General features: G+C 30.8%; 10 non-coding genes across 10 annotated transcripts; all 10 read left to right on the top strand.

Moving 5' to 3' along the window:
- The first annotated feature begins 720 nt into the window (after positions 1-720).
- On the top strand, positions 721-792 carry TRNAD-GUC (transfer RNA aspartic acid (anticodon GUC)). Its single transcript has one exon. It is a non-coding gene; the product is annotated as a tRNA-Asp (tRNA).
- A 2,648-nt stretch (positions 793-3,440) lies between these two features.
- On the top strand, positions 3,441-3,512 carry TRNAD-GUC (transfer RNA aspartic acid (anticodon GUC)). Its single transcript has one exon. It is a non-coding gene; the product is annotated as a tRNA-Asp (tRNA).
- Positions 3,513-6,160: 2,648 nt separating this feature from the next.
- Positions 6,161-6,232, top strand: TRNAD-GUC (transfer RNA aspartic acid (anticodon GUC)). Its single transcript has one exon. It is a non-coding gene; the product is annotated as a tRNA-Asp (tRNA).
- A 2,648-nt stretch (positions 6,233-8,880) lies between these two features.
- TRNAD-GUC (transfer RNA aspartic acid (anticodon GUC)) lies at positions 8,881-8,952 on the top strand. The gene has a single exon. It is a non-coding gene; the product is annotated as a tRNA-Asp (tRNA).
- Positions 8,953-11,600: 2,648 nt separating this feature from the next.
- On the top strand, positions 11,601-11,672 carry TRNAD-GUC (transfer RNA aspartic acid (anticodon GUC)). Its single transcript has one exon. It is a non-coding gene; the product is annotated as a tRNA-Asp (tRNA).
- Positions 11,673-14,320: 2,648 nt separating this feature from the next.
- TRNAD-GUC (transfer RNA aspartic acid (anticodon GUC)) lies at positions 14,321-14,392 on the top strand. Its single transcript has one exon. It is a non-coding gene; the product is annotated as a tRNA-Asp (tRNA).
- A 2,648-nt stretch (positions 14,393-17,040) lies between these two features.
- Positions 17,041-17,112, top strand: TRNAD-GUC (transfer RNA aspartic acid (anticodon GUC)). The gene has a single exon. It is a non-coding gene; the product is annotated as a tRNA-Asp (tRNA).
- Positions 17,113-19,760: 2,648 nt separating this feature from the next.
- TRNAD-GUC (transfer RNA aspartic acid (anticodon GUC)) lies at positions 19,761-19,832 on the top strand. The gene has a single exon. It is a non-coding gene; the product is annotated as a tRNA-Asp (tRNA).
- A 2,648-nt stretch (positions 19,833-22,480) lies between these two features.
- Positions 22,481-22,552, top strand: TRNAD-GUC (transfer RNA aspartic acid (anticodon GUC)). Its single transcript has one exon. It is a non-coding gene; the product is annotated as a tRNA-Asp (tRNA).
- Positions 22,553-25,200: 2,648 nt separating this feature from the next.
- On the top strand, positions 25,201-25,272 carry TRNAD-GUC (transfer RNA aspartic acid (anticodon GUC)). The gene has a single exon. It is a non-coding gene; the product is annotated as a tRNA-Asp (tRNA).
- The last annotated feature ends 2,553 nt before the right edge of the window (positions 25,273-27,825 follow it).

The following is a 27,825-nucleotide window of genomic DNA, read 5'->3' on the forward strand; positions in this document are numbered from 1 at the left end:
TTTGTATTTGGAGAATTTGTCAAAGAATATGGTCCAAACAAGGAAAACTTGTCACTTTGTTTGTTATGATTAGTATGTTGAAAATTTTTGGCAATGCGGGAGTAAGCGCGTGTTTAAGGTAAAACAAGTCATAAAAATTCTTCAATTAATTAACCTGATTGTTTCTCATGTTTCCGAGACAAGTAACCTCTCTGATTCTTCTTCTTTATTTTTGCACGTGTATTGAATCTTAAAATTCTATGGATTAGTTTCATCCTCATATAGTTCCAAAAACCAAATGTTGGAACCCTATTAAAATTTATAGGATTACATGCATTAATGATGGTGTAACTAGAGAATTTCTAGGTCCTTCTACTAGATGTGGTATCTTTAAGAACCAATATACTAATTTACGGAATTGTTTTAATCTAAACATCAGTAACTTTAATTTATTTATATATGAGTTAATTGGTATTAAGGCGGACGTTAAAACTACTTTAAAAAATGGGCGGAACTCTATGTGGCTCGATATTGGTTCTCAACTGATGACTTTAGTTGTTAATCTCATAACACTTTTCCTTGACAGCAAAGAAAAAGATGGACTAATTGCATTAAGATTACAACAACAATTTATATTTACCTCATTTTGAGAATGTTAATGATATCAATATAAACTAATTGAATACTCAATACATTTTTGTACTTTTAAGAAATTATACATTAAAAATGCAGAAGAATTGAGTCGTTGTAGTATAGTGGTAAGTATTCCTGCCTGTCACGCAGGTGACCCGGGTTCGATCCCCGGCAACGGCGTATTTTATTTCCATTCTTTATATTTTGATTTGGATAGAATTTATTTTAATTTGAAAAATAATAAATTTTAACTTTCTTTTAAGAAAAATTTCTCTTTCTCTTTTCTGGTAGAAAGGAAATACCATTGTTTAGAAATTTAGAATAAATTACAAGCCTTGTTATAAGATATCGGCTATCCTTATCCTTTGACTGATATGTTATGATACAACGTCATTTTATTCATAGAAAATGTCACTGAAACATATACCGATAAAAGAAATTTTAAGGCTTATATGTATATATTTTATTTCCTTATTTTACCTCATATTAAATTTTATTTCCCTAGTTTAAAACTCAAACGTTTGATTCCATAGTTTCATTTATTATTACTATATCAAATCAAATCCGTTCTAAAATGTCCAGATAGGGACAATTTGGGGAAAATGTGACGATTCTTTCCCCAATATTGGATGTGAAGAGAAAATAACAAAACTTATATTTTTGTGAGTATTTTAGTAGGCTATTTGACCCAGGAGAGACAAATGGGAATCCCTCGTCTCCTCTTCTTTTTTGTCTCATATAAGAGGTTCTTAATTGAGGGACATCTAAATTTATGAATAAGGTTAATAAGTATCAAACTAGAAATCCTATTGGCAGCTTCACCCCGTCTCTTATTCTTTATGGTGAGGATGTGATGGATTTTTGCAGAAGAACCAAATACAACATTCAAAACTTGTCACACTTATTCAATATGTGCGTTGATATTTATCGCCATACAGTCAATACTGTCAAGTCTACTATTTATACAAATTTTATTTCTCATCATATGCTTCTCGTCATCTCTGAGACTCTTGGCTTCTCTATCATTAACATTTCTTTTGTTTGCTTAAGTATTCCTAATTTTATAGATAAGGTCAAAGCTACTTAGTCACTGCTCATTGCTGGCAGGATAAAACCGTAGTTATCTGCTTCAAAACCTTATTTGGTATCTACTACTAGTAGAAATAAATTATTCAAGAGTATCATTCAAAGCATGCTTGACTATGGGTTCGTGGAGTATTCTTGGCACGACAGCCTTTTGAAGGAAATTGATAAATGGATTATATACTATATTTTGGAAGGTGGTTTTATTAAGTAAAAGAATCTTATTGTGACGTGGAACAATGTCTGTACTACTCAATAAGGGGGGAGTTTTGAGTGTTGGGTCCCTCATAAATTGAATGAGGAAGACTCCATTAAATTTGATATGGTGTTTATTACTTACAAAATCCAAGGTGACAATACCCTTAGAGCTAGAGTGATCAGGAATAAGTTTATATTAGCTACCACGTTGATCGACTATATGTTATGGTATTAAGAGGAACGTGGATATCGTATTTGATGATAGTAGTTGGTTTCTTTGTAGGAGAGACATGATCATGTTTTGAATGAATTCTTGGAACAAATACCTTGTATTTAAAACTCCCAATATTGACCTTTTTGTTTATCATTTCTTCGACGCTAATGTGAAATATATCATTAAAAGAAATAATTTGATTTTTCCTTATTTAAACATTCAGACTTGTCCATCATATGTATCTACAAGCCATCATATTACAAATTCAAATAATATTATGGGTGACCTCCTATCGTAGAATTATAGTAGTAATGGTTATATGAGTTTCAAATAATCTTATAATCCTATTAACACCAATGATCAATAACTACCTTGAGCTAAAACTTTATGGAATCAATTCCTCTGAATATTTCATTATTTTGAGGATTATATATCATCGAGTTCTATTTGTGGGAACCTATCATTTAGAGAATTTCACATGGCCCCTAAATCTGATTTGTGTTATTGTGACAAAGAATCTAATCATTATTTGTAATCAGATTTCAAATCTTTTTAACTTTATGGAAATTACCTAGGAAATCCATCCAGATTAATGTTTTTTCTTGTTATACCCTTTGTATTTGGAGAATTTGTCAAAGAATATGGTCCAAACAAGGAAAACTTGTCACTTTGTTTGTTATGATTAGTATGTTGAAAATTTTTGGCAATGCGGGAGTAAGCGCGTGTTTAAGGTAAAACAAGTCATAAAAATTCTTCAATTAATTAACCTGATTGTTTCTCATGTTTCCGAGACAAGTAACCTCTCTGATTCTTCTTCTTTATTTTTGCACGTGTATTGAATCTTAAAATTCTATGGATTAGTTTCATCCTCATATAGTTCCAAAAACCAAATGTTGGAACCCTATTAAAATTTATAGGATTACATGCATTAATGATGGTGTAACTAGAGAATTTCTAGGTCCTTCTACTAGATGTGGTATCTTTAAGAACCAATATACTAATTTACGGAATTGTTTTAATCTAAACATCAGTAACTTTAATTTATTTATATATGAGTTAATTGGTATTAAGGCGGACGTTAAAACTACTTTAAAAAATGGGCGGAACTCTATGTGGCTCGATATTGGTTCTCAACTGATGACTTTAGTTGTTAATCTCATAACACTTTTCCTTGACAGCAAAGAAAAAGATGGACTAATTGCATTAAGATTACAACAACAATTTATATTTACCTCATTTTGAGAATGTTAATGATATCAATATAAACTAATTGAATACTCAATACATTTTTGTACTTTTAAGAAATTATACATTAAAAATGCAGAAGAATTGAGTCGTTGTAGTATAGTGGTAAGTATTCCTGCCTGTCACGCAGGTGACCCGGGTTCGATCCCCGGCAACGGCGTATTTTATTTCCATTCTTTATATTTTGATTTGGATAGAATTTATTTTAATTTGAAAAATAATAAATTTTAACTTTCTTTTAAGAAAAATTTCTCTTTCTCTTTTCTGGTAGAAAGGAAATACCATTGTTTAGAAATTTAGAATAAATTACAAGCCTTGTTATAAGATATCGGCTATCCTTATCCTTTGACTGATATGTTATGATACAACGTCATTTTATTCATAGAAAATGTCACTGAAACATATACCGATAAAAGAAATTTTAAGGCTTATATGTATATATTTTATTTCCTTATTTTACCTCATATTAAATTTTATTTCCCTAGTTTAAAACTCAAACGTTTGATTCCATAGTTTCATTTATTATTACTATATCAAATCAAATCCGTTCTAAAATGTCCAGATAGGGACAATTTGGGGAAAATGTGACGATTCTTTCCCCAATATTGGATGTGAAGAGAAAATAACAAAACTTATATTTTTGTGAGTATTTTAGTAGGCTATTTGACCCAGGAGAGACAAATGGGAATCCCTCGTCTCCTCTTCTTTTTTGTCTCATATAAGAGGTTCTTAATTGAGGGACATCTAAATTTATGAATAAGGTTAATAAGTATCAAACTAGAAATCCTATTGGCAGCTTCACCCCGTCTCTTATTCTTTATGGTGAGGATGTGATGGATTTTTGCAGAAGAACCAAATACAACATTCAAAACTTGTCACACTTATTCAATATGTGCGTTGATATTTATCGCCATACAGTCAATACTGTCAAGTCTACTATTTATACAAATTTTATTTCTCATCATATGCTTCTCGTCATCTCTGAGACTCTTGGCTTCTCTATCATTAACATTTCTTTTGTTTGCTTAAGTATTCCTAATTTTATAGATAAGGTCAAAGCTACTTAGTCACTGCTCATTGCTGGCAGGATAAAACCGTAGTTATCTGCTTCAAAACCTTATTTGGTATCTACTACTAGTAGAAATAAATTATTCAAGAGTATCATTCAAAGCATGCTTGACTATGGGTTCGTGGAGTATTCTTGGCACGACAGCCTTTTGAAGGAAATTGATAAATGGATTATATACTATATTTTGGAAGGTGGTTTTATTAAGTAAAAGAATCTTATTGTGACGTGGAACAATGTCTGTACTACTCAATAAGGGGGGAGTTTTGAGTGTTGGGTCCCTCATAAATTGAATGAGGAAGACTCCATTAAATTTGATATGGTGTTTATTACTTACAAAATCCAAGGTGACAATACCCTTAGAGCTAGAGTGATCAGGAATAAGTTTATATTAGCTACCACGTTGATCGACTATATGTTATGGTATTAAGAGGAACGTGGATATCGTATTTGATGATAGTAGTTGGTTTCTTTGTAGGAGAGACATGATCATGTTTTGAATGAATTCTTGGAACAAATACCTTGTATTTAAAACTCCCAATATTGACCTTTTTGTTTATCATTTCTTCGACGCTAATGTGAAATATATCATTAAAAGAAATAATTTGATTTTTCCTTATTTAAACATTCAGACTTGTCCATCATATGTATCTACAAGCCATCATATTACAAATTCAAATAATATTATGGGTGACCTCCTATCGTAGAATTATAGTAGTAATGGTTATATGAGTTTCAAATAATCTTATAATCCTATTAACACCAATGATCAATAACTACCTTGAGCTAAAACTTTATGGAATCAATTCCTCTGAATATTTCATTATTTTGAGGATTATATATCATCGAGTTCTATTTGTGGGAACCTATCATTTAGAGAATTTCACATGGCCCCTAAATCTGATTTGTGTTATTGTGACAAAGAATCTAATCATTATTTGTAATCAGATTTCAAATCTTTTTAACTTTATGGAAATTACCTAGGAAATCCATCCAGATTAATGTTTTTTCTTGTTATACCCTTTGTATTTGGAGAATTTGTCAAAGAATATGGTCCAAACAAGGAAAACTTGTCACTTTGTTTGTTATGATTAGTATGTTGAAAATTTTTGGCAATGCGGGAGTAAGCGCGTGTTTAAGGTAAAACAAGTCATAAAAATTCTTCAATTAATTAACCTGATTGTTTCTCATGTTTCCGAGACAAGTAACCTCTCTGATTCTTCTTCTTTATTTTTGCACGTGTATTGAATCTTAAAATTCTATGGATTAGTTTCATCCTCATATAGTTCCAAAAACCAAATGTTGGAACCCTATTAAAATTTATAGGATTACATGCATTAATGATGGTGTAACTAGAGAATTTCTAGGTCCTTCTACTAGATGTGGTATCTTTAAGAACCAATATACTAATTTACGGAATTGTTTTAATCTAAACATCAGTAACTTTAATTTATTTATATATGAGTTAATTGGTATTAAGGCGGACGTTAAAACTACTTTAAAAAATGGGCGGAACTCTATGTGGCTCGATATTGGTTCTCAACTGATGACTTTAGTTGTTAATCTCATAACACTTTTCCTTGACAGCAAAGAAAAAGATGGACTAATTGCATTAAGATTACAACAACAATTTATATTTACCTCATTTTGAGAATGTTAATGATATCAATATAAACTAATTGAATACTCAATACATTTTTGTACTTTTAAGAAATTATACATTAAAAATGCAGAAGAATTGAGTCGTTGTAGTATAGTGGTAAGTATTCCTGCCTGTCACGCAGGTGACCCGGGTTCGATCCCCGGCAACGGCGTATTTTATTTCCATTCTTTATATTTTGATTTGGATAGAATTTATTTTAATTTGAAAAATAATAAATTTTAACTTTCTTTTAAGAAAAATTTCTCTTTCTCTTTTCTGGTAGAAAGGAAATACCATTGTTTAGAAATTTAGAATAAATTACAAGCCTTGTTATAAGATATCGGCTATCCTTATCCTTTGACTGATATGTTATGATACAACGTCATTTTATTCATAGAAAATGTCACTGAAACATATACCGATAAAAGAAATTTTAAGGCTTATATGTATATATTTTATTTCCTTATTTTACCTCATATTAAATTTTATTTCCCTAGTTTAAAACTCAAACGTTTGATTCCATAGTTTCATTTATTATTACTATATCAAATCAAATCCGTTCTAAAATGTCCAGATAGGGACAATTTGGGGAAAATGTGACGATTCTTTCCCCAATATTGGATGTGAAGAGAAAATAACAAAACTTATATTTTTGTGAGTATTTTAGTAGGCTATTTGACCCAGGAGAGACAAATGGGAATCCCTCGTCTCCTCTTCTTTTTTGTCTCATATAAGAGGTTCTTAATTGAGGGACATCTAAATTTATGAATAAGGTTAATAAGTATCAAACTAGAAATCCTATTGGCAGCTTCACCCCGTCTCTTATTCTTTATGGTGAGGATGTGATGGATTTTTGCAGAAGAACCAAATACAACATTCAAAACTTGTCACACTTATTCAATATGTGCGTTGATATTTATCGCCATACAGTCAATACTGTCAAGTCTACTATTTATACAAATTTTATTTCTCATCATATGCTTCTCGTCATCTCTGAGACTCTTGGCTTCTCTATCATTAACATTTCTTTTGTTTGCTTAAGTATTCCTAATTTTATAGATAAGGTCAAAGCTACTTAGTCACTGCTCATTGCTGGCAGGATAAAACCGTAGTTATCTGCTTCAAAACCTTATTTGGTATCTACTACTAGTAGAAATAAATTATTCAAGAGTATCATTCAAAGCATGCTTGACTATGGGTTCGTGGAGTATTCTTGGCACGACAGCCTTTTGAAGGAAATTGATAAATGGATTATATACTATATTTTGGAAGGTGGTTTTATTAAGTAAAAGAATCTTATTGTGACGTGGAACAATGTCTGTACTACTCAATAAGGGGGGAGTTTTGAGTGTTGGGTCCCTCATAAATTGAATGAGGAAGACTCCATTAAATTTGATATGGTGTTTATTACTTACAAAATCCAAGGTGACAATACCCTTAGAGCTAGAGTGATCAGGAATAAGTTTATATTAGCTACCACGTTGATCGACTATATGTTATGGTATTAAGAGGAACGTGGATATCGTATTTGATGATAGTAGTTGGTTTCTTTGTAGGAGAGACATGATCATGTTTTGAATGAATTCTTGGAACAAATACCTTGTATTTAAAACTCCCAATATTGACCTTTTTGTTTATCATTTCTTCGACGCTAATGTGAAATATATCATTAAAAGAAATAATTTGATTTTTCCTTATTTAAACATTCAGACTTGTCCATCATATGTATCTACAAGCCATCATATTACAAATTCAAATAATATTATGGGTGACCTCCTATCGTAGAATTATAGTAGTAATGGTTATATGAGTTTCAAATAATCTTATAATCCTATTAACACCAATGATCAATAACTACCTTGAGCTAAAACTTTATGGAATCAATTCCTCTGAATATTTCATTATTTTGAGGATTATATATCATCGAGTTCTATTTGTGGGAACCTATCATTTAGAGAATTTCACATGGCCCCTAAATCTGATTTGTGTTATTGTGACAAAGAATCTAATCATTATTTGTAATCAGATTTCAAATCTTTTTAACTTTATGGAAATTACCTAGGAAATCCATCCAGATTAATGTTTTTTCTTGTTATACCCTTTGTATTTGGAGAATTTGTCAAAGAATATGGTCCAAACAAGGAAAACTTGTCACTTTGTTTGTTATGATTAGTATGTTGAAAATTTTTGGCAATGCGGGAGTAAGCGCGTGTTTAAGGTAAAACAAGTCATAAAAATTCTTCAATTAATTAACCTGATTGTTTCTCATGTTTCCGAGACAAGTAACCTCTCTGATTCTTCTTCTTTATTTTTGCACGTGTATTGAATCTTAAAATTCTATGGATTAGTTTCATCCTCATATAGTTCCAAAAACCAAATGTTGGAACCCTATTAAAATTTATAGGATTACATGCATTAATGATGGTGTAACTAGAGAATTTCTAGGTCCTTCTACTAGATGTGGTATCTTTAAGAACCAATATACTAATTTACGGAATTGTTTTAATCTAAACATCAGTAACTTTAATTTATTTATATATGAGTTAATTGGTATTAAGGCGGACGTTAAAACTACTTTAAAAAATGGGCGGAACTCTATGTGGCTCGATATTGGTTCTCAACTGATGACTTTAGTTGTTAATCTCATAACACTTTTCCTTGACAGCAAAGAAAAAGATGGACTAATTGCATTAAGATTACAACAACAATTTATATTTACCTCATTTTGAGAATGTTAATGATATCAATATAAACTAATTGAATACTCAATACATTTTTGTACTTTTAAGAAATTATACATTAAAAATGCAGAAGAATTGAGTCGTTGTAGTATAGTGGTAAGTATTCCTGCCTGTCACGCAGGTGACCCGGGTTCGATCCCCGGCAACGGCGTATTTTATTTCCATTCTTTATATTTTGATTTGGATAGAATTTATTTTAATTTGAAAAATAATAAATTTTAACTTTCTTTTAAGAAAAATTTCTCTTTCTCTTTTCTGGTAGAAAGGAAATACCATTGTTTAGAAATTTAGAATAAATTACAAGCCTTGTTATAAGATATCGGCTATCCTTATCCTTTGACTGATATGTTATGATACAACGTCATTTTATTCATAGAAAATGTCACTGAAACATATACCGATAAAAGAAATTTTAAGGCTTATATGTATATATTTTATTTCCTTATTTTACCTCATATTAAATTTTATTTCCCTAGTTTAAAACTCAAACGTTTGATTCCATAGTTTCATTTATTATTACTATATCAAATCAAATCCGTTCTAAAATGTCCAGATAGGGACAATTTGGGGAAAATGTGACGATTCTTTCCCCAATATTGGATGTGAAGAGAAAATAACAAAACTTATATTTTTGTGAGTATTTTAGTAGGCTATTTGACCCAGGAGAGACAAATGGGAATCCCTCGTCTCCTCTTCTTTTTTGTCTCATATAAGAGGTTCTTAATTGAGGGACATCTAAATTTATGAATAAGGTTAATAAGTATCAAACTAGAAATCCTATTGGCAGCTTCACCCCGTCTCTTATTCTTTATGGTGAGGATGTGATGGATTTTTGCAGAAGAACCAAATACAACATTCAAAACTTGTCACACTTATTCAATATGTGCGTTGATATTTATCGCCATACAGTCAATACTGTCAAGTCTACTATTTATACAAATTTTATTTCTCATCATATGCTTCTCGTCATCTCTGAGACTCTTGGCTTCTCTATCATTAACATTTCTTTTGTTTGCTTAAGTATTCCTAATTTTATAGATAAGGTCAAAGCTACTTAGTCACTGCTCATTGCTGGCAGGATAAAACCGTAGTTATCTGCTTCAAAACCTTATTTGGTATCTACTACTAGTAGAAATAAATTATTCAAGAGTATCATTCAAAGCATGCTTGACTATGGGTTCGTGGAGTATTCTTGGCACGACAGCCTTTTGAAGGAAATTGATAAATGGATTATATACTATATTTTGGAAGGTGGTTTTATTAAGTAAAAGAATCTTATTGTGACGTGGAACAATGTCTGTACTACTCAATAAGGGGGGAGTTTTGAGTGTTGGGTCCCTCATAAATTGAATGAGGAAGACTCCATTAAATTTGATATGGTGTTTATTACTTACAAAATCCAAGGTGACAATACCCTTAGAGCTAGAGTGATCAGGAATAAGTTTATATTAGCTACCACGTTGATCGACTATATGTTATGGTATTAAGAGGAACGTGGATATCGTATTTGATGATAGTAGTTGGTTTCTTTGTAGGAGAGACATGATCATGTTTTGAATGAATTCTTGGAACAAATACCTTGTATTTAAAACTCCCAATATTGACCTTTTTGTTTATCATTTCTTCGACGCTAATGTGAAATATATCATTAAAAGAAATAATTTGATTTTTCCTTATTTAAACATTCAGACTTGTCCATCATATGTATCTACAAGCCATCATATTACAAATTCAAATAATATTATGGGTGACCTCCTATCGTAGAATTATAGTAGTAATGGTTATATGAGTTTCAAATAATCTTATAATCCTATTAACACCAATGATCAATAACTACCTTGAGCTAAAACTTTATGGAATCAATTCCTCTGAATATTTCATTATTTTGAGGATTATATATCATCGAGTTCTATTTGTGGGAACCTATCATTTAGAGAATTTCACATGGCCCCTAAATCTGATTTGTGTTATTGTGACAAAGAATCTAATCATTATTTGTAATCAGATTTCAAATCTTTTTAACTTTATGGAAATTACCTAGGAAATCCATCCAGATTAATGTTTTTTCTTGTTATACCCTTTGTATTTGGAGAATTTGTCAAAGAATATGGTCCAAACAAGGAAAACTTGTCACTTTGTTTGTTATGATTAGTATGTTGAAAATTTTTGGCAATGCGGGAGTAAGCGCGTGTTTAAGGTAAAACAAGTCATAAAAATTCTTCAATTAATTAACCTGATTGTTTCTCATGTTTCCGAGACAAGTAACCTCTCTGATTCTTCTTCTTTATTTTTGCACGTGTATTGAATCTTAAAATTCTATGGATTAGTTTCATCCTCATATAGTTCCAAAAACCAAATGTTGGAACCCTATTAAAATTTATAGGATTACATGCATTAATGATGGTGTAACTAGAGAATTTCTAGGTCCTTCTACTAGATGTGGTATCTTTAAGAACCAATATACTAATTTACGGAATTGTTTTAATCTAAACATCAGTAACTTTAATTTATTTATATATGAGTTAATTGGTATTAAGGCGGACGTTAAAACTACTTTAAAAAATGGGCGGAACTCTATGTGGCTCGATATTGGTTCTCAACTGATGACTTTAGTTGTTAATCTCATAACACTTTTCCTTGACAGCAAAGAAAAAGATGGACTAATTGCATTAAGATTACAACAACAATTTATATTTACCTCATTTTGAGAATGTTAATGATATCAATATAAACTAATTGAATACTCAATACATTTTTGTACTTTTAAGAAATTATACATTAAAAATGCAGAAGAATTGAGTCGTTGTAGTATAGTGGTAAGTATTCCTGCCTGTCACGCAGGTGACCCGGGTTCGATCCCCGGCAACGGCGTATTTTATTTCCATTCTTTATATTTTGATTTGGATAGAATTTATTTTAATTTGAAAAATAATAAATTTTAACTTTCTTTTAAGAAAAATTTCTCTTTCTCTTTTCTGGTAGAAAGGAAATACCATTGTTTAGAAATTTAGAATAAATTACAAGCCTTGTTATAAGATATCGGCTATCCTTATCCTTTGACTGATATGTTATGATACAACGTCATTTTATTCATAGAAAATGTCACTGAAACATATACCGATAAAAGAAATTTTAAGGCTTATATGTATATATTTTATTTCCTTATTTTACCTCATATTAAATTTTATTTCCCTAGTTTAAAACTCAAACGTTTGATTCCATAGTTTCATTTATTATTACTATATCAAATCAAATCCGTTCTAAAATGTCCAGATAGGGACAATTTGGGGAAAATGTGACGATTCTTTCCCCAATATTGGATGTGAAGAGAAAATAACAAAACTTATATTTTTGTGAGTATTTTAGTAGGCTATTTGACCCAGGAGAGACAAATGGGAATCCCTCGTCTCCTCTTCTTTTTTGTCTCATATAAGAGGTTCTTAATTGAGGGACATCTAAATTTATGAATAAGGTTAATAAGTATCAAACTAGAAATCCTATTGGCAGCTTCACCCCGTCTCTTATTCTTTATGGTGAGGATGTGATGGATTTTTGCAGAAGAACCAAATACAACATTCAAAACTTGTCACACTTATTCAATATGTGCGTTGATATTTATCGCCATACAGTCAATACTGTCAAGTCTACTATTTATACAAATTTTATTTCTCATCATATGCTTCTCGTCATCTCTGAGACTCTTGGCTTCTCTATCATTAACATTTCTTTTGTTTGCTTAAGTATTCCTAATTTTATAGATAAGGTCAAAGCTACTTAGTCACTGCTCATTGCTGGCAGGATAAAACCGTAGTTATCTGCTTCAAAACCTTATTTGGTATCTACTACTAGTAGAAATAAATTATTCAAGAGTATCATTCAAAGCATGCTTGACTATGGGTTCGTGGAGTATTCTTGGCACGACAGCCTTTTGAAGGAAATTGATAAATGGATTATATACTATATTTTGGAAGGTGGTTTTATTAAGTAAAAGAATCTTATTGTGACGTGGAACAATGTCTGTACTACTCAATAAGGGGGGAGTTTTGAGTGTTGGGTCCCTCATAAATTGAATGAGGAAGACTCCATTAAATTTGATATGGTGTTTATTACTTACAAAATCCAAGGTGACAATACCCTTAGAGCTAGAGTGATCAGGAATAAGTTTATATTAGCTACCACGTTGATCGACTATATGTTATGGTATTAAGAGGAACGTGGATATCGTATTTGATGATAGTAGTTGGTTTCTTTGTAGGAGAGACATGATCATGTTTTGAATGAATTCTTGGAACAAATACCTTGTATTTAAAACTCCCAATATTGACCTTTTTGTTTATCATTTCTTCGACGCTAATGTGAAATATATCATTAAAAGAAATAATTTGATTTTTCCTTATTTAAACATTCAGACTTGTCCATCATATGTATCTACAAGCCATCATATTACAAATTCAAATAATATTATGGGTGACCTCCTATCGTAGAATTATAGTAGTAATGGTTATATGAGTTTCAAATAATCTTATAATCCTATTAACACCAATGATCAATAACTACCTTGAGCTAAAACTTTATGGAATCAATTCCTCTGAATATTTCATTATTTTGAGGATTATATATCATCGAGTTCTATTTGTGGGAACCTATCATTTAGAGAATTTCACATGGCCCCTAAATCTGATTTGTGTTATTGTGACAAAGAATCTAATCATTATTTGTAATCAGATTTCAAATCTTTTTAACTTTATGGAAATTACCTAGGAAATCCATCCAGATTAATGTTTTTTCTTGTTATACCCTTTGTATTTGGAGAATTTGTCAAAGAATATGGTCCAAACAAGGAAAACTTGTCACTTTGTTTGTTATGATTAGTATGTTGAAAATTTTTGGCAATGCGGGAGTAAGCGCGTGTTTAAGGTAAAACAAGTCATAAAAATTCTTCAATTAATTAACCTGATTGTTTCTCATGTTTCCGAGACAAGTAACCTCTCTGATTCTTCTTCTTTATTTTTGCACGTGTATTGAATCTTAAAATTCTATGGATTAGTTTCATCCTCATATAGTTCCAAAAACCAAATGTTGGAACCCTATTAAAATTTATAGGATTACATGCATTAATGATGGTGTAACTAGAGAATTTCTAGGTCCTTCTACTAGATGTGGTATCTTTAAGAACCAATATACTAATTTACGGAATTGTTTTAATCTAAACATCAGTAACTTTAATTTATTTATATATGAGTTAATTGGTATTAAGGCGGACGTTAAAACTACTTTAAAAAATGGGCGGAACTCTATGTGGCTCGATATTGGTTCTCAACTGATGACTTTAGTTGTTAATCTCATAACACTTTTCCTTGACAGCAAAGAAAAAGATGGACTAATTGCATTAAGATTACAACAACAATTTATATTTACCTCATTTTGAGAATGTTAATGATATCAATATAAACTAATTGAATACTCAATACATTTTTGTACTTTTAAGAAATTATACATTAAAAATGCAGAAGAATTGAGTCGTTGTAGTATAGTGGTAAGTATTCCTGCCTGTCACGCAGGTGACCCGGGTTCGATCCCCGGCAACGGCGTATTTTATTTCCATTCTTTATATTTTGATTTGGATAGAATTTATTTTAATTTGAAAAATAATAAATTTTAACTTTCTTTTAAGAAAAATTTCTCTTTCTCTTTTCTGGTAGAAAGGAAATACCATTGTTTAGAAATTTAGAATAAATTACAAGCCTTGTTATAAGATATCGGCTATCCTTATCCTTTGACTGATATGTTATGATACAACGTCATTTTATTCATAGAAAATGTCACTGAAACATATACCGATAAAAGAAATTTTAAGGCTTATATGTATATATTTTATTTCCTTATTTTACCTCATATTAAATTTTATTTCCCTAGTTTAAAACTCAAACGTTTGATTCCATAGTTTCATTTATTATTACTATATCAAATCAAATCCGTTCTAAAATGTCCAGATAGGGACAATTTGGGGAAAATGTGACGATTCTTTCCCCAATATTGGATGTGAAGAGAAAATAACAAAACTTATATTTTTGTGAGTATTTTAGTAGGCTATTTGACCCAGGAGAGACAAATGGGAATCCCTCGTCTCCTCTTCTTTTTTGTCTCATATAAGAGGTTCTTAATTGAGGGACATCTAAATTTATGAATAAGGTTAATAAGTATCAAACTAGAAATCCTATTGGCAGCTTCACCCCGTCTCTTATTCTTTATGGTGAGGATGTGATGGATTTTTGCAGAAGAACCAAATACAACATTCAAAACTTGTCACACTTATTCAATATGTGCGTTGATATTTATCGCCATACAGTCAATACTGTCAAGTCTACTATTTATACAAATTTTATTTCTCATCATATGCTTCTCGTCATCTCTGAGACTCTTGGCTTCTCTATCATTAACATTTCTTTTGTTTGCTTAAGTATTCCTAATTTTATAGATAAGGTCAAAGCTACTTAGTCACTGCTCATTGCTGGCAGGATAAAACCGTAGTTATCTGCTTCAAAACCTTATTTGGTATCTACTACTAGTAGAAATAAATTATTCAAGAGTATCATTCAAAGCATGCTTGACTATGGGTTCGTGGAGTATTCTTGGCACGACAGCCTTTTGAAGGAAATTGATAAATGGATTATATACTATATTTTGGAAGGTGGTTTTATTAAGTAAAAGAATCTTATTGTGACGTGGAACAATGTCTGTACTACTCAATAAGGGGGGAGTTTTGAGTGTTGGGTCCCTCATAAATTGAATGAGGAAGACTCCATTAAATTTGATATGGTGTTTATTACTTACAAAATCCAAGGTGACAATACCCTTAGAGCTAGAGTGATCAGGAATAAGTTTATATTAGCTACCACGTTGATCGACTATATGTTATGGTATTAAGAGGAACGTGGATATCGTATTTGATGATAGTAGTTGGTTTCTTTGTAGGAGAGACATGATCATGTTTTGAATGAATTCTTGGAACAAATACCTTGTATTTAAAACTCCCAATATTGACCTTTTTGTTTATCATTTCTTCGACGCTAATGTGAAATATATCATTAAAAGAAATAATTTGATTTTTCCTTATTTAAACATTCAGACTTGTCCATCATATGTATCTACAAGCCATCATATTACAAATTCAAATAATATTATGGGTGACCTCCTATCGTAGAATTATAGTAGTAATGGTTATATGAGTTTCAAATAATCTTATAATCCTATTAACACCAATGATCAATAACTACCTTGAGCTAAAACTTTATGGAATCAATTCCTCTGAATATTTCATTATTTTGAGGATTATATATCATCGAGTTCTATTTGTGGGAACCTATCATTTAGAGAATTTCACATGGCCCCTAAATCTGATTTGTGTTATTGTGACAAAGAATCTAATCATTATTTGTAATCAGATTTCAAATCTTTTTAACTTTATGGAAATTACCTAGGAAATCCATCCAGATTAATGTTTTTTCTTGTTATACCCTTTGTATTTGGAGAATTTGTCAAAGAATATGGTCCAAACAAGGAAAACTTGTCACTTTGTTTGTTATGATTAGTATGTTGAAAATTTTTGGCAATGCGGGAGTAAGCGCGTGTTTAAGGTAAAACAAGTCATAAAAATTCTTCAATTAATTAACCTGATTGTTTCTCATGTTTCCGAGACAAGTAACCTCTCTGATTCTTCTTCTTTATTTTTGCACGTGTATTGAATCTTAAAATTCTATGGATTAGTTTCATCCTCATATAGTTCCAAAAACCAAATGTTGGAACCCTATTAAAATTTATAGGATTACATGCATTAATGATGGTGTAACTAGAGAATTTCTAGGTCCTTCTACTAGATGTGGTATCTTTAAGAACCAATATACTAATTTACGGAATTGTTTTAATCTAAACATCAGTAACTTTAATTTATTTATATATGAGTTAATTGGTATTAAGGCGGACGTTAAAACTACTTTAAAAAATGGGCGGAACTCTATGTGGCTCGATATTGGTTCTCAACTGATGACTTTAGTTGTTAATCTCATAACACTTTTCCTTGACAGCAAAGAAAAAGATGGACTAATTGCATTAAGATTACAACAACAATTTATATTTACCTCATTTTGAGAATGTTAATGATATCAATATAAACTAATTGAATACTCAATACATTTTTGTACTTTTAAGAAATTATACATTAAAAATGCAGAAGAATTGAGTCGTTGTAGTATAGTGGTAAGTATTCCTGCCTGTCACGCAGGTGACCCGGGTTCGATCCCCGGCAACGGCGTATTTTATTTCCATTCTTTATATTTTGATTTGGATAGAATTTATTTTAATTTGAAAAATAATAAATTTTAACTTTCTTTTAAGAAAAATTTCTCTTTCTCTTTTCTGGTAGAAAGGAAATACCATTGTTTAGAAATTTAGAATAAATTACAAGCCTTGTTATAAGATATCGGCTATCCTTATCCTTTGACTGATATGTTATGATACAACGTCATTTTATTCATAGAAAATGTCACTGAAACATATACCGATAAAAGAAATTTTAAGGCTTATATGTATATATTTTATTTCCTTATTTTACCTCATATTAAATTTTATTTCCCTAGTTTAAAACTCAAACGTTTGATTCCATAGTTTCATTTATTATTACTATATCAAATCAAATCCGTTCTAAAATGTCCAGATAGGGACAATTTGGGGAAAATGTGACGATTCTTTCCCCAATATTGGATGTGAAGAGAAAATAACAAAACTTATATTTTTGTGAGTATTTTAGTAGGCTATTTGACCCAGGAGAGACAAATGGGAATCCCTCGTCTCCTCTTCTTTTTTGTCTCATATAAGAGGTTCTTAATTGAGGGACATCTAAATTTATGAATAAGGTTAATAAGTATCAAACTAGAAATCCTATTGGCAGCTTCACCCCGTCTCTTATTCTTTATGGTGAGGATGTGATGGATTTTTGCAGAAGAACCAAATACAACATTCAAAACTTGTCACACTTATTCAATATGTGCGTTGATATTTATCGCCATACAGTCAATACTGTCAAGTCTACTATTTATACAAATTTTATTTCTCATCATATGCTTCTCGTCATCTCTGAGACTCTTGGCTTCTCTATCATTAACATTTCTTTTGTTTGCTTAAGTATTCCTAATTTTATAGATAAGGTCAAAGCTACTTAGTCACTGCTCATTGCTGGCAGGATAAAACCGTAGTTATCTGCTTCAAAACCTTATTTGGTATCTACTACTAGTAGAAATAAATTATTCAAGAGTATCATTCAAAGCATGCTTGACTATGGGTTCGTGGAGTATTCTTGGCACGACAGCCTTTTGAAGGAAATTGATAAATGGATTATATACTATATTTTGGAAGGTGGTTTTATTAAGTAAAAGAATCTTATTGTGACGTGGAACAATGTCTGTACTACTCAATAAGGGGGGAGTTTTGAGTGTTGGGTCCCTCATAAATTGAATGAGGAAGACTCCATTAAATTTGATATGGTGTTTATTACTTACAAAATCCAAGGTGACAATACCCTTAGAGCTAGAGTGATCAGGAATAAGTTTATATTAGCTACCACGTTGATCGACTATATGTTATGGTATTAAGAGGAACGTGGATATCGTATTTGATGATAGTAGTTGGTTTCTTTGTAGGAGAGACATGATCATGTTTTGAATGAATTCTTGGAACAAATACCTTGTATTTAAAACTCCCAATATTGACCTTTTTGTTTATCATTTCTTCGACGCTAATGTGAAATATATCATTAAAAGAAATAATTTGATTTTTCCTTATTTAAACATTCAGACTTGTCCATCATATGTATCTACAAGCCATCATATTACAAATTCAAATAATATTATGGGTGACCTCCTATCGTAGAATTATAGTAGTAATGGTTATATGAGTTTCAAATAATCTTATAATCCTATTAACACCAATGATCAATAACTACCTTGAGCTAAAACTTTATGGAATCAATTCCTCTGAATATTTCATTATTTTGAGGATTATATATCATCGAGTTCTATTTGTGGGAACCTATCATTTAGAGAATTTCACATGGCCCCTAAATCTGATTTGTGTTATTGTGACAAAGAATCTAATCATTATTTGTAATCAGATTTCAAATCTTTTTAACTTTATGGAAATTACCTAGGAAATCCATCCAGATTAATGTTTTTTCTTGTTATACCCTTTGTATTTGGAGAATTTGTCAAAGAATATGGTCCAAACAAGGAAAACTTGTCACTTTGTTTGTTATGATTAGTATGTTGAAAATTTTTGGCAATGCGGGAGTAAGCGCGTGTTTAAGGTAAAACAAGTCATAAAAATTCTTCAATTAATTAACCTGATTGTTTCTCATGTTTCCGAGACAAGTAACCTCTCTGATTCTTCTTCTTTATTTTTGCACGTGTATTGAATCTTAAAATTCTATGGATTAGTTTCATCCTCATATAGTTCCAAAAACCAAATGTTGGAACCCTATTAAAATTTATAGGATTACATGCATTAATGATGGTGTAACTAGAGAATTTCTAGGTCCTTCTACTAGATGTGGTATCTTTAAGAACCAATATACTAATTTACGGAATTGTTTTAATCTAAACATCAGTAACTTTAATTTATTTATATATGAGTTAATTGGTATTAAGGCGGACGTTAAAACTACTTTAAAAAATGGGCGGAACTCTATGTGGCTCGATATTGGTTCTCAACTGATGACTTTAGTTGTTAATCTCATAACACTTTTCCTTGACAGCAAAGAAAAAGATGGACTAATTGCATTAAGATTACAACAACAATTTATATTTACCTCATTTTGAGAATGTTAATGATATCAATATAAACTAATTGAATACTCAATACATTTTTGTACTTTTAAGAAATTATACATTAAAAATGCAGAAGAATTGAGTCGTTGTAGTATAGTGGTAAGTATTCCTGCCTGTCACGCAGGTGACCCGGGTTCGATCCCCGGCAACGGCGTATTTTATTTCCATTCTTTATATTTTGATTTGGATAGAATTTATTTTAATTTGAAAAATAATAAATTTTAACTTTCTTTTAAGAAAAATTTCTCTTTCTCTTTTCTGGTAGAAAGGAAATACCATTGTTTAGAAATTTAGAATAAATTACAAGCCTTGTTATAAGATATCGGCTATCCTTATCCTTTGACTGATATGTTATGATACAACGTCATTTTATTCATAGAAAATGTCACTGAAACATATACCGATAAAAGAAATTTTAAGGCTTATATGTATATATTTTATTTCCTTATTTTACCTCATATTAAATTTTATTTCCCTAGTTTAAAACTCAAACGTTTGATTCCATAGTTTCATTTATTATTACTATATCAAATCAAATCCGTTCTAAAATGTCCAGATAGGGACAATTTGGGGAAAATGTGACGATTCTTTCCCCAATATTGGATGTGAAGAGAAAATAACAAAACTTATATTTTTGTGAGTATTTTAGTAGGCTATTTGACCCAGGAGAGACAAATGGGAATCCCTCGTCTCCTCTTCTTTTTTGTCTCATATAAGAGGTTCTTAATTGAGGGACATCTAAATTTATGAATAAGGTTAATAAGTATCAAACTAGAAATCCTATTGGCAGCTTCACCCCGTCTCTTATTCTTTATGGTGAGGATGTGATGGATTTTTGCAGAAGAACCAAATACAACATTCAAAACTTGTCACACTTATTCAATATGTGCGTTGATATTTATCGCCATACAGTCAATACTGTCAAGTCTACTATTTATACAAATTTTATTTCTCATCATATGCTTCTCGTCATCTCTGAGACTCTTGGCTTCTCTATCATTAACATTTCTTTTGTTTGCTTAAGTATTCCTAATTTTATAGATAAGGTCAAAGCTACTTAGTCACTGCTCATTGCTGGCAGGATAAAACCGTAGTTATCTGCTTCAAAACCTTATTTGGTATCTACTACTAGTAGAAATAAATTATTCAAGAGTATCATTCAAAGCATGCTTGACTATGGGTTCGTGGAGTATTCTTGGCACGACAGCCTTTTGAAGGAAATTGATAAATGGATTATATACTATATTTTGGAAGGTGGTTTTATTAAGTAAAAGAATCTTATTGTGACGTGGAACAATGTCTGTACTACTCAATAAGGGGGGAGTTTTGAGTGTTGGGTCCCTCATAAATTGAATGAGGAAGACTCCATTAAATTTGATATGGTGTTTATTACTTACAAAATCCAAGGTGACAATACCCTTAGAGCTAGAGTGATCAGGAATAAGTTTATATTAGCTACCACGTTGATCGACTATATGTTATGGTATTAAGAGGAACGTGGATATCGTATTTGATGATAGTAGTTGGTTTCTTTGTAGGAGAGACATGATCATGTTTTGAATGAATTCTTGGAACAAATACCTTGTATTTAAAACTCCCAATATTGACCTTTTTGTTTATCATTTCTTCGACGCTAATGTGAAATATATCATTAAAAGAAATAATTTGATTTTTCCTTATTTAAACATTCAGACTTGTCCATCATATGTATCTACAAGCCATCATATTACAAATTCAAATAATATTATGGGTGACCTCCTATCGTAGAATTATAGTAGTAATGGTTATATGAGTTTCAAATAATCTTATAATCCTATTAACACCAATGATCAATAACTACCTTGAGCTAAAACTTTATGGAATCAATTCCTCTGAATATTTCATTATTTTGAGGATTATATATCATCGAGTTCTATTTGTGGGAACCTATCATTTAGAGAATTTCACATGGCCCCTAAATCTGATTTGTGTTATTGTGACAAAGAATCTAATCATTATTTGTAATCAGATTTCAAATCTTTTTAACTTTATGGAAATTACCTAGGAAATCCATCCAGATTAATGTTTTTTCTTGTTATACCCTTTGTATTTGGAGAATTTGTCAAAGAATATGGTCCAAACAAGGAAAACTTGTCACTTTGTTTGTTATGATTAGTATGTTGAAAATTTTTGGCAATGCGGGAGTAAGCGCGTGTTTAAGGTAAAACAAGTCATAAAAATTCTTCAATTAATTAACCTGATTGTTTCTCATGTTTCCGAGACAAGTAACCTCTCTGATTCTTCTTCTTTATTTTTGCACGTGTATTGAATCTTAAAATTCTATGGATTAGTTTCATCCTCATATAGTTCCAAAAACCAAATGTTGGAACCCTATTAAAATTTATAGGATTACATGCATTAATGATGGTGTAACTAGAGAATTTCTAGGTCCTTCTACTAGATGTGGTATCTTTAAGAACCAATATACTAATTTACGGAATTGTTTTAATCTAAACATCAGTAACTTTAATTTATTTATATATGAGTTAATTGGTATTAAGGCGGACGTTAAAACTACTTTAAAAAATGGGCGGAACTCTATGTGGCTCGATATTGGTTCTCAACTGATGACTTTAGTTGTTAATCTCATAACACTTTTCCTTGACAGCAAAGAAAAAGATGGACTAATTGCATTAAGATTACAACAACAATTTATATTTACCTCATTTTGAGAATGTTAATGATATCAATATAAACTAATTGAATACTCAATACATTTTTGTACTTTTAAGAAATTATACATTAAAAATGCAGAAGAATTGAGTCGTTGTAGTATAGTGGTAAGTATTCCTGCCTGTCACGCAGGTGACCCGGGTTCGATCCCCGGCAACGGCGTATTTTATTTCCATTCTTTATATTTTGATTTGGATAGAATTTATTTTAATTTGAAAAATAATAAATTTTAACTTTCTTTTAAGAAAAATTTCTCTTTCTCTTTTCTGGTAGAAAGGAAATACCATTGTTTAGAAATTTAGAATAAATTACAAGCCTTGTTATAAGATATCGGCTATCCTTATCCTTTGACTGATATGTTATGATACAACGTCATTTTATTCATAGAAAATGTCACTGAAACATATACCGATAAAAGAAATTTTAAGGCTTATATGTATATATTTTATTTCCTTATTTTACCTCATATTAAATTTTATTTCCCTAGTTTAAAACTCAAACGTTTGATTCCATAGTTTCATTTATTATTACTATATCAAATCAAATCCGTTCTAAAATGTCCAGATAGGGACAATTTGGGGAAAATGTGACGATTCTTTCCCCAATATTGGATGTGAAGAGAAAATAACAAAACTTATATTTTTGTGAGTATTTTAGTAGGCTATTTGACCCAGGAGAGACAAATGGGAATCCCTCGTCTCCTCTTCTTTTTTGTCTCATATAAGAGGTTCTTAATTGAGGGACATCTAAATTTATGAATAAGGTTAATAAGTATCAAACTAGAAATCCTATTGGCAGCTTCACCCCGTCTCTTATTCTTTATGGTGAGGATGTGATGGATTTTTGCAGAAGAACCAAATACAACATTCAAAACTTGTCACACTTATTCAATATGTGCGTTGATATTTATCGCCATACAGTCAATACTGTCAAGTCTACTATTTATACAAATTTTATTTCTCATCATATGCTTCTCGTCATCTCTGAGACTCTTGGCTTCTCTATCATTAACATTTCTTTTGTTTGCTTAAGTATTCCTAATTTTATAGATAAGGTCAAAGCTACTTAGTCACTGCTCATTGCTGGCAGGATAAAACCGTAGTTATCTGCTTCAAAACCTTATTTGGTATCTACTACTAGTAGAAATAAATTATTCAAGAGTATCATTCAAAGCATGCTTGACTATGGGTTCGTGGAGTATTCTTGGCACGACAGCCTTTTGAAGGAAATTGATAAATGGATTATATACTATATTTTGGAAGGTGGTTTTATTAAGTAAAAGAATCTTATTGTGACGTGGAACAATGTCTGTACTACTCAATAAGGGGGGAGTTTTGAGTGTTGGGTCCCTCATAAATTGAATGAGGAAGACTCCATTAAATTTGATATGGTGTTTATTACTTACAAAATCCAAGGTGACAATACCCTTAGAGCTAGAGTGATCAGGAATAAGTTTATATTAGCTACCACGTTGATCGACTATATGTTATGGTATTAAGAGGAACGTGGATATCGTATTTGATGATAGTAGTTGGTTTCTTTGTAGGAGAGACATGATCATGTTTTGAATGAATTCTTGGAACAAATACCTTGTATTTAAAACTCCCAATATTGACCTTTTTGTTTATCATTTCTTCGACGCTAATGTGAAATATATCATTAAAAGAAATAATTTGATTTTTCCTTATTTAAACATTCAGACTTGTCCATCATATGTATCTACAAGCCATCATATTACAAATTCAAATAATATTATGGGTGACCTCCTATCGTAGAATTATAGTAGTAATGGTTATATGAGTTTCAAATAATCTTATAATCCTATTAACACCAATGATCAATAACTACCTTGAGCTAAAACTTTATGGAATCAATTCCTCTGAATATTTCATTATTTTGAGGATTATATATCATCGAGTTCTATTTGTGGGAACCTATCATTTAGAGAATTTCACATGGCCCCTAAATCTGATTTGTGTTATTGTGACAAAGAATCTAATCATTATTTGTAATCAGATTTCAAATCTTTTTAACTTTATGGAAATTACCTAGGAAATCCATCCAGATTAATGTTTTTTCTTGTTATACCCTTTGTATTTGGAGAATTTGTCAAAGAATATGGTCCAAACAAGGAAAACTTGTCACTTTGTTTGTTATGATTAGTATGTTGAAAATTTTTGGCAATGCGGGAGTAAGCGCGTGTTTAAGGTAAAACAAGTCATAAAAATTCTTCAATTAATTAACCTGATTGTTTCTCATGTTTCCGAGACAAGTAACCTCTCTGATTCTTCTTCTTTATTTTTGCACGTGTATTGAATCTTAAAATTCTATGGATTAGTTTCATCCTCATATAGTTCCAAAAACCAAATGTTGGAACCCTATTAAAATTTATAGGATTACATGCATTAATGATGGTGTAACTAGAGAATTTCTAGGTCCTTCTACTAGATGTGGTATCTTTAAGAACCAATATACTAATTTACGGAATTGTTTTAATCTAAACATCAGTAACTTTAATTTATTTATATATGAGTTAATTGGTATTAAGGCGGACGTTAAAACTACTTTAAAAAATGGGCGGAACTCTATGTGGCTCGATATTGGTTCTCAACTGATGACTTTAGTTGTTAATCTCATAACACTTTTCCTTGACAGCAAAGAAAAAGATGGACTAATTGCATTAAGATTACAACAACAATTTATATTTACCTCATTTTGAGAATGTTAATGATATCAATATAAACTAATTGAATACTCAATACATTTTTGTACTTTTAAGAAATTATACATTAAAAATGCAGAAGAATTGAGTCGTTGTAGTATAGTGGTAAGTATTCCTGCCTGTCACGCAGGTGACCCGGGTTCGATCCCCGGCAACGGCGTATTTTATTTCCATTCTTTATATTTTGATTTGGATAGAATTTATTTTAATTTGAAAAATAATAAATTTTAACTTTCTTTTAAGAAAAATTTCTCTTTCTCTTTTCTGGTAGAAAGGAAATACCATTGTTTAGAAATTTAGAATAAATTACAAGCCTTGTTATAAGATATCGGCTATCCTTATCCTTTGACTGATATGTTATGATACAACGTCATTTTATTCATAGAAAATGTCACTGAAACATATACCGATAAAAGAAATTTTAAGGCTTATATGTATATATTTTATTTCCTTATTTTACCTCATATTAAATTTTATTTCCCTAGTTTAAAACTCAAACGTTTGATTCCATAGTTTCATTTATTATTACTATATCAAATCAAATCCGTTCTAAAATGTCCAGATAGGGACAATTTGGGGAAAATGTGACGATTCTTTCCCCAATATTGGATGTGAAGAGAAAATAACAAAACTTATATTTTTGTGAGTATTTTAGTAGGCTATTTGACCCAGGAGAGACAAATGGGAATCCCTCGTCTCCTCTTCTTTTTTGTCTCATATAAGAGGTTCTTAATTGAGGGACATCTAAATTTATGAATAAGGTTAATAAGTATCAAACTAGAAATCCTATTGGCAGCTTCACCCCGTCTCTTATTCTTTATGGTGAGGATGTGATGGATTTTTGCAGAAGAACCAAATACAACATTCAAAACTTGTCACACTTATTCAATATGTGCGTTGATATTTATCGCCATACAGTCAATACTGTCAAGTCTACTATTTATACAAATTTTATTTCTCATCATATGCTTCTCGTCATCTCTGAGACTCTTGGCTTCTCTATCATTAACATTTCTTTTGTTTGCTTAAGTATTCCTAATTTTATAGATAAGGTCAAAGCTACTTAGTCACTGCTCATTGCTGGCAGGATAAAACCGTAGTTATCTGCTTCAAAACCTTATTTGGTATCTACTACTAGTAGAAATAAATTATTCAAGAGTATCATTCAAAGCATGCTTGACTATGGGTTCGTGGAGTATTCTTGGCACGACAGCCTTTTGAAGGAAATTGATAAATGGATTATATACTATATTTTGGAAGGTGGTTTTATTAAGTAAAAGAATCTTATTGTGACGTGGAACAATGTCTGTACTACTCAATAAGGGGGGAGTTTTGAGTGTTGGGTCCCTCATAAATTGAATGAGGAAGACTCCATTAAATTTGATATGGTGTTTATTACTTACAAAATCCAAGGTGACAATACCCTTAGAGCTAGAGTGATCAGGAATAAGTTTATATTAGCTACCACGTTGATCGACTATATGTTATGGTATTAAGAGGAACGTGGATATCGTATTTGATGATAGTAGTTGGTTTCTTTGTAGGAGAGACATGATCATGTTTTGAATGAATTCTTGGAACAAATACCTTGTATTTAAAACTCCCAATATTGACCTTTTTGTTTATCATTTCTTCGACGCTAATGTGAAATATATCATTAAAAGAAATAATTTGATTTTTCCTTATTTAAACATTCAGACTTGTCCATCATATGTATCTACAAGCCATCATATTACAAATTCAAATAATATTATGGGTGACCTCCTATCGTAGAATTATAGTAGTAATGGTTATATGAGTTTCAAATAATCTTATAATCCTATTAACACCAATGATCAATAACTACCTTGAGCTAAAACTTTATGGAATCAATTCCTCTGAATATTTCATTATTTTGAGGATTATATATCATCGAGTTCTATTTGTGGGAACCTATCATTTAGAGAATTTCACATGGCCCCTAAATCTGATTTGTGTTATTGTGACAAAGAATCTAATCATTATTTGTAATCAGATTTCAAATCTTTTTAACTTTATGGAAATTACCTAGGAAATCCATCCAGATTAATGTTTTTTCTTGTTATACCCTTTGTATTTGGAGAATTTGTCAAAGAATATGGTCCAAACAAGGAAAACTTGTCACTTTGTTTGTTATGATTAGTATGTTGAAAATTTTTGGCAATGCGGGAGTAAGCGCGTGTTTAAGGTAAAACAAGTCATAAAAATTCTTCAATTAATTAACCTGATTGTTTCTCATGTTTCCGAGACAAGTAACCTCTCTGATTCTTCTTCTTTATTTTTGCACGTGTATTGAATCTTAAAATTCTATGGATTAGTTTCATCCTCATATAGTTCCAAAAACCAAATGTTGGAACCCTATTAAAATTTATAGGATTACATGCATTAATGATGGTGTAACTAGAGAATTTCTAGGTCCTTCTACTAGATGTGGTATCTTTAAGAACCAATATACTAATTTACGGAATTGTTTTAATCTAAACATCAGTAACTTTAATTTATTTATATATGAGTTAATTGGTATTAAGGCGGACGTTAAAACTACTTTAAAAAATGGGCGGAACTCTATGTGGCTCGATATTGGTTCTCAACTGATGACTTTAGTTGTTAATCTCATAACACTTTTCCTTGACAGCAAAGAAAAAGATGGACTAATTGCATTAAGATTACAACAACAATTTATATTTACCTCATT

Source organism: Lathyrus oleraceus, chromosome 5 (genome assembly GCF_024323335.1).
Source record: "Lathyrus oleraceus cultivar Zhongwan6 chromosome 5, CAAS_Psat_ZW6_1.0, whole genome shotgun sequence".
Lineage (NCBI taxonomy): Eukaryota > Viridiplantae > Streptophyta > Magnoliopsida > Fabales > Fabaceae > Lathyrus > Lathyrus oleraceus.